Consider the following 19,709-nt stretch of genomic DNA (forward strand, 5'->3'; position numbering starts at 1 on the left):
ACATCACATTTTTTTTTTAATTTTTTTTTTAACGTTTATTTATTTTTTAGAGACAGAGAGAGACAGAGCATGAGCAGGGAAGGGGCAGAGGGAGAGGGAGACACAGAATCCTAAACAGGCTCCAGGCTCTGAGCTGTCAGCACAGAGCCCGACACGGGGCTCGAACCCACAAACTGCAAGATCATGACCTGAGCTGAAGTCAGACATTTAACTGACTGAGCCACCCAGGCGCCCCGTACATCACATTTTTGAAATGCAGGATTATAATAATGGGAAACGGACAGATGAGTGATTGTCAGGAGTTAGGGACGTGCCAGGGAGGGCATGTGGCTATAAAAAGGCATCAGGAAGGAACCTTGTGATGGAATGTTCTGTCTCTTGACTGTATCAATGTCATTATCCTGGTCGTGGTCTTGTACTAACTATAGTGTTTGCAAGATGTTACCTCTGGGGAAACAGGGGCCTTCTCTGTGTTATTTCTTGCATCTGCCAGTGAATCCACGGTTATCTCGAGATAAAAGCTTAGTCAAAAATATTAATACTTGAGGGGAACCTGGGTGGCTCAGTCATTACAGAGGCTGCTTGGGATTCTCTCTCCCTCTCTCTCTGCCCCTCCCCTGCTTGCTCTCTACCTCTTCCTCAAAAATAAACATTTGAAATATATATACATATAAATAAATAATTTAAAATATACATTTTTATATATTATATATATGTTATATATTATTATATAATTAATATATTAATATATTATATATTATATATTTATATATTTTATATATTATTTAAAATGTATGTATATATATTAATAATTTATTTAAAATGCCAGAGACCCTTGCCCACCTTTTAGCCTTTGAATATGCGATTCACTCTCCTTGGAACACCATTCCGCATACTAACTCTTGTGCCTCTTTTAGCCTTCAGCTCAGAAGTCTCCTCTTCCAAGAAGCCTTCCCTGATTTCCTAAGCCCAGTTCTCTGGGCTTCCTCCTCCACAGCCAAGGCAGTGATCTGTGCTCCACGGTCATTCTGGCTGTCACCGACTGGTGCTGTCTGTCTCCACCACTAGAGCACAAGTTCCATGAGGAAAGACCATGGGCTAACCCGCCACCAGCCTTTCCCCGGCGTCAGCCAGAACAGAGCAGGAGGCACAGCGGCACTCAGGGAATATCTACAAAATCAATGAGTGAGTGGCAGTGAGGACAATAACACAGCTCGCACTCAGTACAAGGATTCTCCGCGCCAGTCTCTTTTGAGTGCTTTCCATGGATGAAATAATCTTTATACAGTCCCATTTTATAAATGGGGAAACTGAGGCCAACAGAGGGAAGTCGCCGCATGCCAAAGGTCACCCAGCCAATAGGCGGCAGAGCCGGGGAACGCATTCAGAGCCTTTGATAGTCATCTCCACCCCCGAGGGCCTCTCCGGAAAGTCTGGATGAGCCTGGCTACCAGGGGAAGCAGAGGGGCACAGGGGGGCAGGTAAGAGAAGAGACCGTCTGGCCCTCAGCCTGCAATCGGTTCCTCTGTAGTGGGACAAACAGACCCCGGATGATACCAGAGTTCCTTTATCTCTTACAGGTGCTCAGTGAAGACCCCTTACATGTCAAGGGCCTGTGACTGAGTCCCATGTGGTGACCTGGGAAGCCAGCAGTGCCCTCCATGGACAGAAAATGCCGATGTCACTTGAGGTTTCAAACCACCGCCCCCCCCCCATGCCCTCCCGAGGCTCCCCCAGGGCTGGGCTGCTTTCATCTGGCAACTGTGGGGGCGGGGGAGGCAGCTCCGACCCACACTGGGGAACATTCCTATTGGCACAGGACTTCATTTGTCCACCTAGAGAAACCTCGAGAGCAAAATACTGAGAGCAAATTACAGCCGAGAGCTGGCGGTCTGGTGTCATTACACTCGGCTTTAAAAGCTGCGGAGCAACATGGGAGACCGTGTAGGGAGGCACCAAGGGACCACGGTGAGGCCTGAATACCTGCAGGTGGGCACAGAGGGCTTTCCCCAGGGCCAGGGTGTCTCTCCTCTCAGCTGGGCAAGAGGGCCTAAGGGGGGCCGTCAGGTGATTCCCTGTCCTTTTGGGGCATCTGATAGCTCTCAAATTTCACAAAAATAGAAGCAACAATTAAAAGGAAGAAAAGGGGCACCCGGGTGGCTCTGTTGGTGAAGCGTCCAACTTCGGCTCAGGTCATGATCTCACAGTCCGTGAGCTCGAGCCCCACATGGGGCTCTGTGCTGACAGCTCAGAGCCTGGAGCCCGCTTCGGATTCCGTGTCTCCCTCTCTCTCTGCCCCACCCCACTCACACTCTGTCTCTGTCTCTCTCTCTCTCAAAAATAAATAAACATTAAAAAACATTTTTTTTAAAGTAAAAGGAAAAAAAGACGGTTGGATTTCTTTGACAAAGCTGGTGACACCGACCTTCCAGATCTGGGTGGTCGTTAGATGGGGGTACACCTTAGAATCATTCATTAAACTGAACAGGGGGTGATGTACTTTTTCTCTACACATGTCCTATTTTACACTCCTGTGTGGCAAACACCAGGGATGGCAATTCTGACAGCTGGAAGCTTCCTCTATATACACCTGTACCTTCAGACAACCTCCCTCTCTTGAGCTCTCTCTATCCCTCAACACACACACACACACACACACACACACACACACCCCAAGCTGTAAACTGCTATCATAATCACAACAGTCCTCCTTGGCCCCTTGCAGCTCTTGGCCTGTTTCCTTCAAGGAAGGCACAGGCCTGCAAGCAGCCAGCCCTGGAGCCCTTGGATGCTGCCACGGCCGGGGTCCCCATACCCTGGACGCTCCCGTGTCCCATGTGCATCACTCTTCAGTGAGTGAGCCCTTCTGGCCAAGGGAATGTGTCCCTGCCCTGCCCTACCCTGAGGCACCAACAGCCAGTCACACAGAGTAGAAGGACAGAGTTAAGATTTAGTGACGTGTCCCCCTGGGGGACACTTTACTGGCTCATCGGTGCCCTATGCTGGAGACACAAGACGGCAGCGAGGCCAGCTGCGAAGCATTCCGTTCGGGCGCCCTGCTGGCCCAAAACGAGGCAGTGGGCAGGGTGCTGTTAATACCCCACACTGCAGAGGAGGAAAGTGAGGCTCAGAGAGGGGAGGTGCCAGCCCAAGGTCACACAGCGTGTATCAGAGCCAGGAGTCCGTGGTAGGTCTGACGCAGGCCAAAGTCTGCTCATGTAACCGTGTTCATCCTCTCGTTTCATGCGCCCGGTAATTATTGCGCACACAGTGAGCGCCAGACACGGTTTTAGGCACTGGGGACACAGCAGTAAAGAAGACAGTCCCTCCTTCCCAGAGCTGAAGTTCCAGTGGGGGAGATAAGACAATACACACGTAAACGAAAAAGGACGTAACAAGGGGGCGACGACAGGGAGCACAGTCAGGGAGGTCTCCGAGGCGGGTGGCACTGGAGCTGGACCAGAGGGCAGGGAGGAAGCCACGAGGCAACCCAGAGTAGAGGGGATGGCCACCACAAAGGCCCCCGGACCAAAGCCCACCTGATACACGCCAGGATGTGCGAGGAGGGCAGCGTGGCCGGGAGCGGTGGGGGCAGTGGTACAGTTGAGGTCAAGGAAGCCCGCGCGGACTGTGGAAGAAAAGTAGCTCCCATCACACCCTTTTCTGCACGGTCTCCGCCTGGCTGAGTCCTGACCACAGCCCTCCTGGGGAGGCGTGGTCCCCATCGTGTCCCCGAGGAAGCGGGTGGAGGATGGGACAGCTTCCCAGGCTGGCCCTGCTGGCCAAGGGCAGAGCCAGGCCAGGAGAGCAGCTCTGTGCCTAAATGACCACCAGGCCAGCTAGTGGCCAGCTAGGGGGTGACTCAAGGATGGGGCTGGGGGACGGGGATGGCTCTCAGCTGGGGGCCTAGGGGTCCTGGCAAAGCAGGAACCCGAAGCCATGCGCTCTTGACGACAGACAGTTCGTGGAGGCTGGTGGCTGACACACAGCCCTTTGCCCAGGCCCCAGCAGTTCCCGAGCCTCTGTCCTCAGGTACCCCCCGCCCCACCCCACTCTGCTGTATCCGGATACCAGTCTGACTGGGAGCAATGGAAGAATTTTTCTTTCGATCCACTCAATTTTTAAAATTTAATGAAACTTACTTTATCTTATTTAATTTTTTTAAGTTTTTTTTTTTTTTTTTTAACATGTATTCATTTCGAGAGAGACAGAGTGTGAGTGAGGTAGGGGAAGAAAGAAAGGGAGACACAGAATCCAAAGCAGGCTCCAGGCTCTGAGCTGTCAGCACAGAGTCTGACGCGGGGCTCGAACCCAAGAACCGTGAGATCATGACCTGAGCCGAAGTCGGATGCCTAACCAACTGAGCCAGCCAGGCGCCCCCTAGGTTTATTTTAAAAGTGCCCCAGGCACTAATGTTGACCTGATGTTCATACATATAGTACCACCTGGGAAAGAAACAGAACCTGAATATAAACAAGCCTCTAGACCTAAGTCCCAATTTACAGGAGGCACAAGGGACAGAGGAACACGTTAAGAGACACAAGGATTCATCGGCTGGGTCCAGACTGTGGAAAACTCGAGGGGACAAAGCACTAGGGTCTTTGATAGATACACAATGCAAACAGCAAGCACACAAAAGCGCTGACACGAGAGGTCCCACAGACGACAGACGCCTTAAGGGGCCTGTCAACCAAATGCAAAGCACAGACCTTGTCTGGATTCCAAATCAAATGAACAAATTGAAAAAAAGGATGATAAGACAATTGGAGAAATGTGAGGATGTTAACGAACTACCAGCTCTTTTTTTCCTGTGACAACAGTATTGTGGGTTTGTTCTTTTAGACTCTTTAATCTCCTTCGGGAGGAAAATTGGGAAAACTTACGGCTAAAGTATATGACATTTGGGAATTGCTTTGAAACAATCAGGGAGGTGGGGACTGCGTTACGAGATGAAAAAGCCCGGTGACATCATTGGTAACTGTGGATGCCGGTGACAGAGCCAGTGACGGGGACCTGGGGAAGGCATGAGACCACCCCTCTGAGCATGAATGAACACTTCTACACAAAGGTTTTACACGTTTTGCAAAAGGAAATGTGACCTACTGGTAACAGCAAAGAATTACGGCTTGCCCGCCCAGTGAATCTTTCATTACTAAATCCAAACACGTGTCCTGCCTCTAATAACTGTAACAGCGATCGCGGCCAAAGCCACCATGACGACATACGGATGGCAGCGCTGTGCTGAGCGTCACACACGCCACTGACTCGCTCACTCCTCCCAGCTACTCCCAGGAGGCAGCGGGAACCCATCTTCTGCTCCAGATGTGGGAACCGACGCCGCTGCGGCATCCGGGGCTCCGGGGCCCGGCCGGGGCCCCAGGGGAAGCTCTGCCAGAACCGGAGAGGCCCAGTGGGGAGCCCTTGCCCTGAGTGGGCGTGGGAGAGGAGGCCAGTGAGCCCTGGCGAGCACTGGACCCATTTCCCCTCATTCTCCTCAAATAGTAAAGGCCCCCGCGATGCAACCTCCACATCTGAGCATAAGCTTTTGCTGAAACCAAACCCTGGGTTGCCCCGCAGGAGCTTGAAATGGTAACTGGCCACAGAGGGCACCACCAGACTTTTGGGCCCGCGGAGGGATCTTGGGTCACAGGATCGGTCACGTCAGAGTCTGCCGCCTGCCCGGACAGTCCTCCCGCGAGGCAGCAAAGCCGGCCCCAGTACCCGCAAATATCAGTGGGACGCTTGCCCCCACCCCCACTCCAGGTGCCAGGAGAGGTGATGGGGGCTGGGAGGGTGACGCCAGCATCCTTCCCATCCCTGTCTTGGGCTGGTGGACACCATCTCCCTCTGTGGCTTCAGCAGGATCCTGGCTAAATGGGAAGCCGGACAAGCTTCGACTCTCGGAGGAGGGAGTGAGAAATCGAGGCCGGGGAAAGGGGGAGAAAGGCGAAAGGCAGAGAGACATGGGGAGAAAGAGAGGAGGAGGGCAGGGAGGCAGAGAAGGCCACCTCCAGGAGCCTGGAGGACCCAGGGATGGGAAGACAGGACAGCGGCAGAGGCTGTACCGCCAGCACGGAAGCCCTCCCTGGGCCCAGCGGCCTCATCTGTAACGTGGGAACAACAGTCCTATCTTCCGACAGTGCGCCTGTGGGGGTGACGTGGCTCAATCACGCCATGTCAGGAGCCTGGAAAGTGCCCCCAACGTTGCAGAAGCGAACACATTTGCTATCATTTCTGTAGGCCGGTGGCTCTCATCTTAGCTAGTCACCCAGGGAACTTAAAACAAAACAAAACAAAAACTAATCAATGCTTGGGCCCCACAGCCAGAGATTGGGATTCAAACAAACAATCTGGGCTCGACCCCCCCAGGTGATTTAAAGTGCAGTGGGGGGGGGGGGTAAGTGGGATGTCAGGGGCTGGGCAGGACACACAGCTCCAGGCCTGAGGCCTGGAGGGGTGGGAGGGGAGAGGTGGGACTTGTAAAGTGAGACAGACTGATGACAGAGGGGGAGGAAAGTAGAAAGGAGGGCCGGGGAGGGGCAGGGGCATTGCCTGGGAGGCCCCTCTGCCTGCTCATCTTCCCCCACCTCGGGCCACCAGGAATCTGGGGCCTGCAGAGGAATGCAGGCGGGCCTGGCACGGCCATCTCCGGGTCCCCTCCCCCTGCACAAACTCCCAGGAGCCCACCTCCGCCTGGCCCAGCCAGAAGCCTCCCCTGGGAAGGCATCAGCTAGCCCTCAGTCCTCCAGCCCTCCCAGGCTTCTCGGAAGGCCCGTCCTGAACCCCTTCTCCTTTTGGGTTCTCTGCAGCTCACATGCTGGACCAGGCGCCAGGTCCAGCACTTAGCAGGGGTGGAGTGAGTGGCCCTGATCACCCTTATCACCTGCTCTGGTGGGCGGGGCAGGGGGAGGGGCGACCTGAGAAGGCCTCCCAGAGGGGGTGACCTCTAGTTCAAGACTTGGTGAGGAATACTTGAGATGTGGGCACTTAACAAAGGTGGGCAAGGCTAAGTGCAACAGGCAAGCAGATTGGGGCAGGGCCCGGTCCACCAGAGGGGGCTCCAGGTTTGGGTCCTCGCCCCCAGGCAGTGGGAGACATGGAAGGATGTCAGGCGGAGAAGGAACCCACGCTGACCTCAGCCACACCAGCTGCCCTCCACCTCTCTTCTTTCACGGGGATGGGAAACACCAGCTGGCCCACTGGAGGGTGCCAGGGTATCCCCAGGTCCTGCCACCCCAGAGGGGTACAGCTGGGCCCTGGTTCCTTCCTGCCACGCTGTGAGGAGACTCCTCCAGAGCTGCTTCCCGCATCCCTGAGCCTGTTCCCCGATAATTAAACTGTAAGCTGATTAGTCAAGGAAAACCTTTAATTAGCCCTTGAAATCATTCAGGAAAATTACAACCTCCTCTCCGGGCACCCTGCCCGCCTTCTCCCAGGGCCTAGGAGTGATGCCAGGGAGGAAGCAGGGTCTGGGGAGGGGGACTCCTGCCCCTAATGTGAGCCTCACCTGGCAAAGGCCAAACCTAGGGTGCAAGGCACCTTGTGGGAGAGGAAGGCACGGACTCCCCCGGCCACATCATGAAGTACCTCGGAATAAATCCAACAAGAGGTGGGCAAGGACTGGAAAAGTCCAAGTGCTGGAAAAGCAGGGCACGTTCCTGAGAGACGTCAGAGAAGACAAATAAATGGGGAAATATACCATGTTCATGGACTGGGGAGACACAATGTTGTGTCTGTGTGTGTGACAAGATGCTTGTCTAATATTTAAATAGAACTCAAGAAGCCAGGAATGGCCCAGACACTCTTGAAGAACAAGTAAGAGTGTTTGCTCTCCCCATGACCAAAACTTCTTATCAACTACAGAAATTAGGGCAGCATGGTAGTGATGCAGGAATAGGCCAAAAGAGCGAGAAAAGGACAGAGCACTCAGAGAGAGACCCAGTTATACAGACACGTGATCTATGATAAGCCTGACTGTGGAGAAAAGTCAGCCTGTTTTTAATAAATGGTATTTGGAGGATTGGGGATCCAGATGAAGAATATGAACCTGGATGCCTACCTCACACCACACCACACCACACCACACACACACACACACACACACACACACCCAGGACAAAGAAAGACTAAAGGTGAGGGGCGCCTGGGTGGCGCAGTCGGTTAAGCGTCCGACTTCAGCCAGGTCACGATCTCGCGGTCCGTGAGTTCGAGCCCCGCGTCAGGCTCTGGGCTGATGGCTCGGAGCCTGGAGCCTGTTTCCGATTCTGTGTCTCCCTCTCTCTCTGCCCCTCCCCCGTTCATGCTCTGTCTCTCTCTGTCCCAAAAATAAATAAAAAAGGTTGAAAAAAAAAAAATTTAAAAAAAAAAAAAAAAAAAAAAAAGACTAAAGGTGAGAAGCAAGACTATAAAACTGTAAAGGAAATGAGTGATACATTTGACCACATTAAAATTAAGAGCTTCTGTTCATCAAAAGACACAATAAAGAAGGCGAAAAGACAGGCAGCAGGCCAGGAGAAGATACGTATAGCATCTCGGAAACAAAGGCTCTCATCCAGAACCTAGGATTTAACTCAAAAGAACTGACAAATAAAAATGCAGACAGCCTGATGGAAAATGGGCAAGTGACTTGAACAGGCTCTTCACAAGAGAGGAGCTTCCAGATGTCCCAGGAACAGGTGAAAGGCTGCTCCACCTGACCGGCCACCAGGGAATGGCAAATCGCCAGGCTGAGGAGATACCACCAGACCTGCTTAGCACCAGCTTGCAGGACAGGCTAGCACTCACCACTGGTACCACCCTTACCCTCTATGAAAGGGGTCAAGTAGTCATGGCCACCTTCTGGGATCCCAGGATGCACTGAGCAGACGCACAGGAGTGCTACGTGGGGCGCCGGGCCTGGTACGTGCAAACCTTCAATTAGTTTTCCCTATTAATCAGTCTAGGGAATAAGCACGCCCCAGACCCGAGGTCATTTCAGGCCCTCCCCTGCCTCTGAGCAGGGATGCCCCAGAAGGCTGAAAGTCCAAGAGGCAGACGCCAAGTGGGTAGCAACGGGATCTGTTTATCCACCAACCACTGTGTCCCTGGAGGCCACAAAGGGCCAGAGTATTTGTGGAAGGGAAACGAAAACAATCACGTTCATATTTATACACCAGGCATCAGCTAAGTATGTTAGGAGAACTTCATAGATGCCCTAGAACACCCAGAGTGGCCTCGATTCTAGAGAAGAACCGGGACATGGAGAGGCCCGCGTGGCCATCTGCATTCAAAATCCAGACTGACCACAGAACTGACACTGCTACCCTTCAATTCCCCGAAGGCCCCTGCGCTCTCTCAGCCTCAAATGCCCATCCCCAGCCAACCACTATCCACCCTTCAAATGGTGTTCCCTCCTTACCTGGGGCAGATCTCCCGTCATTGGTCACTGCACTCAGGTGACAACAGCACTCACAGCTTAGCACAGCTCATTCATTCCTGCTTTCACATTTAGTCCACCAGCGTTGACTGAGCAATCACGACACATACACATCAAGCTGAGGTTCTAGCAAGGGACACGGTAAGGGTCTCCCACGCTTACCCCCCGGCCCATGAAGCCAAGTTATGAGGGGCAGGGAGGACAATAAGCCAAGTGACCCACAAATCCTAATGTAATGTAATGTAGGATGAGTGCTACAAAGAAAATCAAGCAGGGGGAGGCGGGAAGAGACGGTGACAGGTCGCAGAGGAAGCAGCATGAACCAAAAGCCCTGAGGCAGGACCCAGCCTAGAATGTTCCAGGAACAGCATGGCAGGAGAGAAGGGGAAGCTGGCAAGGAAGCTGGGCCAGGATCTCATGCCCTCCCCCCTGCCCCTGCCCCAAAGAGATGAAGCCACAGGAGGGTCCCCAGCAGGCAGAGACACGATGTGACCCCAGCTCCCTCTGTCCTCATGGGAGGATGGACTGTGGGGGCAGTGGGGGTGCGGGGAGTGAGGAGGTGGGGGAAGAGAGTGCATTAAGTAGGGGCTGACACAGGGAGAGTGAAAGGTTCTCTTCTGAAGGTACAGCAAGTGGCTTTTCTACCATGGTGGATGCGAAGGAAGAGGACAAGAGGAGTCAGGATGATACCAGACTCCTGGCCGGATCTACAGGATGGATGGGGTGCCCGTTGATGAGACAGGGTCACTGGGGGACGACGGGGGCTTGGGAGTCTGGCTTCCTTTACCTGTGTGTCGACCTTTGACCAAGGTCTGTGCACTAAGACAGGGTACACTAAGGGCCACCTACTGTGGTCACCTCTGGTTCCCGTGGCCCCAGCACAGCGCCTACTCAGGAATAAGCACTTGACTCCTACTGGAAGGACGGGTAAGAGCTGGCAGGGACAGGAACATGGGAAGGACAGAATAACGAGAGGACTCCAATCAATGATAAGCAAGCACATGTTACTTCTACAGAACAGAATATAAAATGTTCCAAGCTCAGTTAAAAACTTTGACCGACCGGGGGTGCTGGTTAAGTGTCCTGTCCGCCTCTTGGTGTCGGCTCAAGTCATGATCTCTCAGTCGTGGGTTCGAGCCCCGCATGGGGCTTTGCGATGTTGTTGCAGAGCCTAGCTGGGATCCTCTCTCTCTCTCCAGTCTCTCTCTCTCCCTGCCCCTCCTCGCCTCTCTCTCTCTCAAATAAACTTAAAAAAATTAAAAAAGAAAGTTTGACCGAACGTTGGTGAGGATGCGTAGTGCACATTGGTACCATACCCTACCTCTGACCCAAGCAAGGCACCTTGGGTAGATTCCCTGGAAAAAGCATGCACACGTGCCCCAGCAGACGAGTTCAAGGACATTTATACCCTGCACAGCAGGAGACAGAGAGATCCGTTCTGGTTTATTACAACGACAGAATACTACACAGCAGTGACGGCGGACGAGGGGCCTGCCACACTAGAGGCAACGGCTGGACCTCCCAGATTGCGGACCAAAGACGGCGGGCACAAACGAGGACGCGCCGGAGGACTCCATTTATGTGAAGTTCAAAAGCAGGCAAAGGTGGGGGGTGCATGCCTGGTAAGAACTCTCCAGAAAAGCAGGGACGCAGGGACCCCCAAGGTCAGGGGGGTGATCACTCCTGGGGTCGTGATCGAGAGAGTGGGGGTGGAGGCTTCCAGGGTGAGGTGTCCTGTCTCGCCCCGGGTGTGGTGAGGTGTCGGTTCCTCCTATAATTATGTGAAATCGAGGCTTACGCGCATTTCCGGAGGCATATTACGCTTCACGATTGGTACACGTATAAAAGTAGTGGAATCATAAACGCACATAAACATACATAGACACACACGCGGCATCTCGGAGTCAAATCATCTGGGGTCAGGCTGCTGTGGAAGATCTGGGGGCGCCCGCGGGCAGCAGAGCAGGGGTCCCTAGGGAGAGAGGAGGCAGACCAGCCTGGGGGTCCTCACCTGAGGGGCAGGTGCTGAAGAGCCCTGCCCTCCGGCCATGTCCTACTTTCTCCCTATTCCCAGCACTGACTGCTGAGGGGAAGGGAGGGGAGGGGAGGGGAGGGGAGGAAGGGGCAGGAGGAGGGCGGGAGGAGGCCCAGGATAGCAGCCCGCTTCCCTTCCCGTTGTGTGGGAGCGGCTGAAACCAGACTGGGGAAGTGAGCCGGGCCGAAACCGCAGCACAATGCCACTTTATCAGGAGTTTCCAGAGCCAGGCCCCAGGCACCTGGGGGTGGAAGCAGGGAGGGCCTGGAACCCCGGGAAGACACAAAGGGGGGGGGGCGCGGGAGAGCCTTCTAAGCCCTCAGGCTTAGTTCTGAGGGTGGCACAGGTCGTGTGCCAAGGTGGTCAGGAGGCAGACTCGGCAGTGACCCCAGGCAAGTCTCCCGGGCTCTCGATCTCCTCCCCTGTGGAAGGGGAGTAACAGCAACGCCCCGATCTGGAGGGTGCTGGCGGGGGCCAATAAGTCAGTTTGCAGGAGCACGCAGAGGGAGGCCCGTGAACAGTCCTGGTATCGGGTGAGACTATGCATATTATCACTAGCAGCTAAGTCTCTGAGCGCCTTCGATGCACTTTGCCTGAAGATTACGCATTTATATCCTCACAACAGCCCTTCGGCGAGGTACCATCGTCGTCCGCGTTTCACGGATAAGGACGCCACGGCACAGAGCGGTTAAGTGACCACTCAGCTACTAGGGGCAAAGCTGGCGCCAGAGTCCACGCCCTCAGCCTCCACCGTGTCACTCAAGTTAAGAACTCCAGACTGGAGCCAGGAGGGCCTGGGGTTCGAGTCCTGGATCTGCCACTTATTTGCGCCGGGGTTGCCAGCCTGTGCCTCAGTTTCCCCTTCTCAGGGAAAGTAAAAATCCCACAAACAGCTCCCGGGAAAGGAAGCCTGGACGGCTTTCAACAAACACAGAAATGCTCCATTTCATTCACATGAAAATCAGGACCTTACATGATGGGCAAAGATCAAAGTATCAGGTAACACCCAACAACGCCAGCGAGGAAACCTCGGAGCCACCAGACCCCGGGGCTGGGGGGCTGGGGTGTAAACGGGCAGGCCAGAGCCCTACGGGCAGAGCTACCAGGGTGCGCACCTCAGACCCCCGAGCCCGCCTCCAGAGCCGCACCCAGAGCCACGCTCACACGCGTGAAGCCCTGTCCAGAAGAGGGAAAGGCTGGAAGGGCGGGAACGGCCACTGACGCGAACACAGGCGCATCAGGGGACATCACACGGCCGCAGAGAGCGCTCCACAGAACGGAAGGGGGAAAACTGCAAGGGCTGGGACAGAATGCCAACATGGGAAGTCGGCTCCACCTGGGGAGAAACAAAAGGGGGCAGATCGTGTGCAGGAACAGACGTCGCAAGAAAGACGCCGGGAACAATGGCTGTCTCTGGGAAGGGGACGGACAGCCAGGCCCGGAGAGGGGTTTCCTCGTCACCCTGTAGCCTGCTGTGCCGTGCGGAGGTTTGCAACTCTTATGTAGGGGACAACGCACACACGGAGCAAAAATGTGCCTCCTTAAAACGAAGAAGACGCTGGCGGAGAGAAATGAGGTTACTAAGCCCTCCCCCTCCGGGCCCCTGGGCAGAGCCACCGCGAGGATGCTCAAAAAGCACAGCCAGCGCCTGGCCTGGCCGCCCCGGAGGCTGGGAGCCCGCGAGGAGGACGCCGCAGCCCAGGAGGACGGGGCGCACGGAAACGGAGACTGTTAAAATTGTTGAACTATTAAACTGTTACCGCAAGCTCACCGTGGGCCGGGCAACGTGCTAAGCGCTTTCCAGCATGATCTACAACCCTCCCAACGGCCCATTTCACAGGTGAGGAACGTGAGGCCGGGAGGCTCCGGCTCTTTCCCAGGGGCCCCAGCTAGGGGGAGCAGGGATGCCGTGGACGGCGTGGCCCCCGGCACGGAAGTGGTCACTGCCCCTGAGGACGGCAGCAGCACCTGGGGAAAGGCAGGGCAGGACCAGAGGGCCCCAGGAGACAGGCTGCGGTGAGGGGTGGCTTCTGTCTCGTCTGCCACAGCCAGCTCCCCTGGGACCTGGCAGAGCTCCCCTCTGCCCCCCCCACACCTTCCTGTGGGCCAAGGCGGCCGGCGGACAACAAGCCCCAGCCCCGGAAGGGTGGTTGGGGCGGGAAGGGTCCCATTTCCCTGGCCGTGACTTGGAAGGAGACCGCTTCCTGCTGGCAGCATCTGTGGCCGCCTGGCTCGGGTGATGGGATAAACAGCTGCTGGGGACACCCCGACCGGCGTCTGGCCAGGAAGTCTGGTCTACTGTGAGCCAGCAGGACAAGGAGGGGTGAGGCAGTGGATAAGAGAGCGAAGGGGTTGTGGGGGGCCCCGAGAGAGGTAGGGACCTGGGGCCCAGAAACAGCCCAGGTTGAACAGACCTCCAAGGAGCTTCCATCTAATAAAGAGGAGCCTGGGTCAGGCCCAACTGGACAGGAAGAGACCTTGTCTCATCAAAACCACTTCCAAACCACTGAGGACAGCCACAGCAGGCAGTGACTCCAGAGTCTGAAGGCCTGGAGTTCACGTCCTACCTCTGCCGCTTGCCTGCTGTGTAATCTTAGACTTGTCACCTGCCTCTCCGGGTCTCAGTTTTCTCATCTCTGAAGTGGGGACAATAACAGTACCTACCTCGTAGGCTGTCTGTGGAGATCCAGTGGGTTAATGTGTGGAAAGTACCCACAATTTCGACAGCACACAGATCCCTCCTCCATCACTGTCACCCTCATCCTCTCCGCCCTCATCTGCTGGGACTATTACAGCAGCCTCCTACGGTCTCCCTGCCACCGCCCCCCATGATCTGGGCCCCACATGGCAAAAGGAGCAACCCTTATAAAAGAGAAACGGGATGGGGACGCCCGGGTGGCTTAGTCTGTTAAGTATACTCTTGATCTCGGCTCAGGTCACGATCTCAGGGTTCATGAGTTGGAGCCCCGAGTTGGGCTCTTCTCTCACAGTGCAGAGCCTGCTTGGAATTCTCTCTCCCTCTCTCTCTGCCCCTACCCACCTTGTGCTCTTTCACTCTCTCTTTCAAGATAAATAAACTTTAAAAAAAAGTTTTGGTTTTTTTTTTAAAGAAAGACACCAAATGTTGCTTGAAACCTTCCAATGATCCTCATTAGACACAGAACAAAACCCACACTCCTCGCCTCAGCCTGTCGGCCCCCCGTGTATCTGCCACATCTTCCCCGCCTCCCTGAGCTCAGTGCCTGCTTGGTCACGCTGGCCTCCGTGCTGGTACCTGACCATCTCAGGGCCTTTGCACTTCCCATACCCACTACCCGCTCTGTTCTTTCCACCTCCTTTCTAGGCCTGGCTCGCTCTTTCTCATCGGTCAGATGTCTCCTTCTCTAGAAAGCCCTCACCGACTCCCCAGGCTGGGCCAGGTGCTTCCCGGATCCTAACCTTGACGCTTCTGCTTGTGCTTCCCCATCCCAGCCCTGACGCTCTGGGCCGTCATCGTCTAGGGATGGGGCCCGTGTCCTTGGTATGCCAAAATCCACGCAGGCAGGGCCAGGGCCGTGTTGGTTGCCAGTGGGACCCGTGGTCAGACACACAAGGAGTGTAACAGGCTCTGCCTGTCGCTTTCCACACTTCACCTGCTTCCTCCCTGCCCCGTTCCTGAGGAGGTTCAAGTCAGTACGGTTTCCTTCCCCACTGTCAGCCCTGAGAGATGCCTCCCCAGGAGAGCTGCGTCAAAGCTGTGGTCACTGCCCCGGATGCCCTACAGGGCAAAAGCCTGGGTGTGGGGGCTCGGTGGGTGTCAGGCCCCAGCTAAGCCCATCGCGTGAACCACCTCCTCAACTGCTCCCAGCCAGCCCGGGGGCGGGGGGTGGGCATAAAGCCACCATCTCATGGCTGAGTAAAGCCATTTCAGCAGGGGCCATGAACTCACCCAAAGCAGGACGTGGCGTGAAGGGAGCCCTCAAGCCTGGTTGGAAAGCAGACTGGTACAACTGCTTAGGACAGCAATTTGGAAGGTCCAGCAGTTCCACTGCGAGTCCCATGCCCGCGAGAGACTCTGGCCACGGTATCCAAGGAAACACGTTCTAGAATGTTCGACCCAGCACCATCACTGTCCCATGGGAAACCACCCAAATGTCCACCAAGAGGTGAACAGGTAACTCCTGTGTGGCATAATCACAAAAAGAAACACTCACGGCCGAGACCGTGAGTCCTAGCGCGACACACATCCTCGCGGAGCAACAGGCGGACTCTAACGGTGAGCAGGAAAAGCAGGCTGCTTACCGGGATACCACTTACATGATCCGTGAAACCGGAAAACGGCGGCGGTCAACCCCGGCTGGCCACCAGAGCCACGTACTGATGCCAGCCCCACCCCAGACCCAAGCGGATCCAAGTCGGAATCTCTACGGCTGGCCTGGGCAACGGCATTTTTGAAAGCTCTCCAGGGGACTGCAGTGTGCAGCCAGGGTTGAGGGCTGTTGCTCTGTCATTCGGGAACACTCTCAAAGGCAGTAAAAGTAGGAAGACCCGCAGAGGAGCGCTGAACACCAAATCCAGTGCAGGGCAGCGCCGGCAGGGAGGCTGGGGAGGGGGCGGGGCGGGGCACTGAACTCGACACTGCAAGCTCCGAGCTTCTCACAGGCCCCAGCTGGAGGGGGGAGTGCTCTGTTATACTGAATGCTTCACTTTCTTCCCTAGTCTAAAATGTATCGTCAGGAATAAGACTGGCAAGTAAGAAATGACTTGCCTAAGGTCCCTCGGCCGGTGACAGGGCAGGGACCCGAACTTGGGTCCCCAGTGCCAAAGCCCCGTCCCTCCTTTTCTGTGCCAAGCCCGGGATGCTGAGCAAGCTGGAACCGCGAGGGCACGAGGCTGGGCTGACCTCATGGGGCTGCCTGGCAGTGTGCCCACCCGGTGACCCTGCCCAGAAGGGGGCGGGGCGGCTGGCTGAGAAAGCCAGGAGGCGGATGGAAAGTGAGGTCCTCCCAAGGAAGACAAACGCTAACACAGCGCCCACCGTGTGCCAGGTCCTGGGTCAAGCGCTTTACACCTTGCACCCTCACGGCAATCCCACGAGGTGGCCACTATCGCTATTTCCATTTTGCAGACGAAGAAAACGGAGGCCCAGAAAGTTAAGCGACTTGCCCACAGTCACGGCCCGTGAGCGCTGGAGCTGCGTGTGAATCCCGGCTCCAGCGCCCGCGCTCCGAACCAGTCCCCAGTACTGCTCCACAGACCCAGGCCAGGTACCCGTCCCCTCCCTGCTCCACCGCCCCTCCCAGGCCAGGCACCCCAGGGGTACGGATGAAGCCATGTGTCACTGGCTGGGGGTCTGCTGCCAGTCTGCTCCCACGAAGGGATGCCGAGGGCCCTTGGAGGCCAGGGATTCCGTGTCTCTTCCACTGCTATGGTCCCGGCGCCCAGCAGCAACCATCGTTTGACCTCCAACAGCCGAGCATCCTCTACCGCCGGGCAGGGCTTCAGGTGGGTGTTCAGGGAAGGAACAACATGGGAGAAACTCCCGCCGTGGGGGGCCCACATTCTGGGGAGGAGGCAGGGGACAAACAGTGCCCTGAAAAACCAAGTAAGAACAGAGCAAAGGGCTGGGGAGAAAACAAGATAGTGAGATAAAGAGTGTGAGGGACTGTGAGAACTGGGTGGAGTGACGGGGAGTGAGGGGGCAGGGTGGGGAAAGGATTCCAGGCAGAGGGAACAGGAAGGTCAAAGCCCGGAAGGTGGCATGTGCCTACAGAGAGTAAGAACAGCAAACAGGCCAGTGGGGTTGGACCTCGAGGAGGGATGGGGAGGAAATGAGGTGGGGGCGGCTGAGGACCAAGGTGAGAGCTTGGGGCTTTCAGTACAGAGAATACTCAACTTTGTACAGGGTCCCACTCAAGGACACCCTCTCCAGGCAGAAGCCCATCAGACTCATTGAACTCTGGGCCACCCACAAACACCCCACTCCCATAGGTCCGAGGGAACTTCTCTTCCCAGATCACGCCCTTCCAAGAAGCCCAGAGACAATCCATTCCAGTCCAGGGAGTGGCTCAGCTTTGCCCGGCCCCCTGCTTCCAGGAACAGACCTTCAACAATCTACAGTATGAGGACTGGGGGCAGGAGCTCTGGAATCAGTCAGACCCAGCTTGGAATCGGCCTCTGTTACTCAGCAGAAGCTATCTGAGCCTCAGTTTTCCCGTCTGCAAAGTGGGTCTATCCGGTACCCACTTCGCAAGATTGTGGTAGAATGAAACAGCACTGAGAACAGCGTTAGCCGTCGTTAAATGATAGACAAGATTATGTTTGAGAGCATCGTGCCATTCTGCGCCCAGAACTCCAGAGTTTGAATCCCAACCCCACAACTTATTCGTTAGATGATCCTGGGCTAATCACTTGGGCTCTTAATAATAGTGCCAACCCTGTAAGGTTGTAGTGAGGATTAAACATATGTAAAGCATCTAAATGAACTGGCACATAGTGATTTGTAAGTGTTTGCTATTATTTCCATTATTTGTGGGAGGGGGCTTTTACTCCACCAGGACATCCCTGACCTCTCTCTGGGACATTCCTCCCGTCCTCCCCAGCAATGCATCCCTCTAGGGTTTTAACTTTGGACCCTCAGGTACATCATCTGTCAGATTCTGACCTTTGCCCTCCTTTGGCCACGCCCCACATTTGATCCCTTAAAAAGAGGTCCCCCAACCTAAATCTCATGCATCTGCTCCGCTGGTTGCTGCCTTAAACCTGCGAACCACCGACCACCTTAGCTGTGATCTCTGACCCTGGTAGGCGCACCCGGCCTTCAAGTGATGAGTTCTGACCCCCCATTTTTGACACTCGCCCCGAGCCCCCTCGAACGCGCCCCATTCTAAATTTCGAAATTTGCGCTCTCCTTCGCCACGCCCCCTTCGCTAGTCTGACCTTTGACCTCCCCTACCCCACCCTCCCCAGCAATATTGACCCCCGACCCCTCGGACGCGACCCTTCCCTCCCGAGTGAACTTTGACCCCAGCGGCCCCGCCCCCTACTTGTGTAAACGATCTCCCACCGCCATCGCCCGGCCCACCCCAATCCCCTGGCCAGACCGTTTATCCTACCGGATCGGCGCTGCAGTCGCTCGCGGCCTAGCTGCTCGACTCGGAATTCCGAACCCTCACACGGCCCTCAACTCTCTTGCGCCGCCGCCACCGCGGCCACTGCCGCCGCCATGTTAAATCCCCAACGAACATCCGGGGCTTTCCCCCCTCACCGCCCACCAGTCCCCATAGCAACGGGGCTGACCGGGCAGGGGGCAGGGCCCACTCGGGGGCGGAGCTGGGCCGCTGGCGGAACCCGCTCCAGCCTCTGATTGGTGCATATTGTCCAATCGGAGGCCTTCGGGATGAAAATGCCAAGCGGGGATTGGAAAATTTGGAAAGGGTGTCGGGAAGCTGGCTCCCCGCCGGATCGAGTTCTTAAAGGGGAAATGACTATTCTCTTGTAACAGACCCACCTTACACTAAAAAGAGTTGGTGGGTAGAAAGCGGTAATGCGCAATAGTGGCCAGAAACAGTTATGACGAACTTATTATGTGCCAGACACCCGACCAAATGCTTTACTTGCATCGTTCCGCTAAACACTCGCTAAATCCCTATTTTATTGTTAATACCCAATTTACGGATAAAGAAACTGAGGCTCAAAGTGGTGACCTAGCTGCCTCAGGATTACAGGACATAGATAATGAGTTTTGAACGACAGTCTGTCTGAGTTCAGGAACTTGACCTGAAATCAAGACACTATTTGATCTTACTCTTTTTAATAAGTTTTTAAAAAGTGAATAATGTGTCAAAAAAAAAAAAAAAAAAAAAGGAAACTACCAGAAAACAACAAAATCCTTAAGCTAAACCCAGACAAGCTGTCCTGTGATTTCACTCACTGGGTGCCAGCCACCTTGCCCTTCCAGAAAAATATCAGGTGCTCTCCCACCTCAAAGTCTTTGCATTGTCTGTTCCTTCCGTCCAGAGTAGCCTTCCCCTAGGTACCCCAGGGCTCCCTCTCTTGACTCCTTCAGTGTTTTACTCCTGTATCACCTTATCAGTGATCTTATACCTTTGCACCTTAACTAAAGCAGCAAACAACCTTCTCTCAAGCTACTAAACCCTTCACTTTGTCTGTTTTTTTTTTTTTAATTTTCCTGCTGTAATCACCTTCTAACAAACAAGATGATTAGCTAATTGTAGTTATTGTTTTTTGGCAGTTCCCTCTACTGAAATGTCAGCTCGA

General features: G+C 55.0%; 1 protein-coding gene across 2 annotated transcripts in view; it reads right to left on the minus strand.

Annotated features, from left to right (window-relative positions):
• The window catches only part of PAK4 (p21 (RAC1) activated kinase 4), a 45,527-nt gene extending 26,817 nt beyond the window's left edge, over positions 1 to 18,710 (minus strand). The window contains exon 1 of one of the 2 annotated variants that reach the window (XM_049621318.1): positions 18,545 to 18,710. The gene's annotated coding sequence lies outside the window, so the exon portion shown is untranslated. The remainder of the gene's footprint in view (positions 1 to 18,544) is intronic. The other variant, XM_049621320.1, reaches the window with a different exon arrangement.
• Positions 18,711 to 19,709: the final 999 nt, after the last annotated feature.

Source organism: Panthera uncia (genome assembly GCF_023721935.1).
Source record: "Panthera uncia isolate 11264 chromosome E2 unlocalized genomic scaffold, Puncia_PCG_1.0 HiC_scaffold_19, whole genome shotgun sequence".
NCBI classification, from domain to species: domain Eukaryota; kingdom Metazoa; phylum Chordata; class Mammalia; order Carnivora; family Felidae; genus Panthera; species Panthera uncia.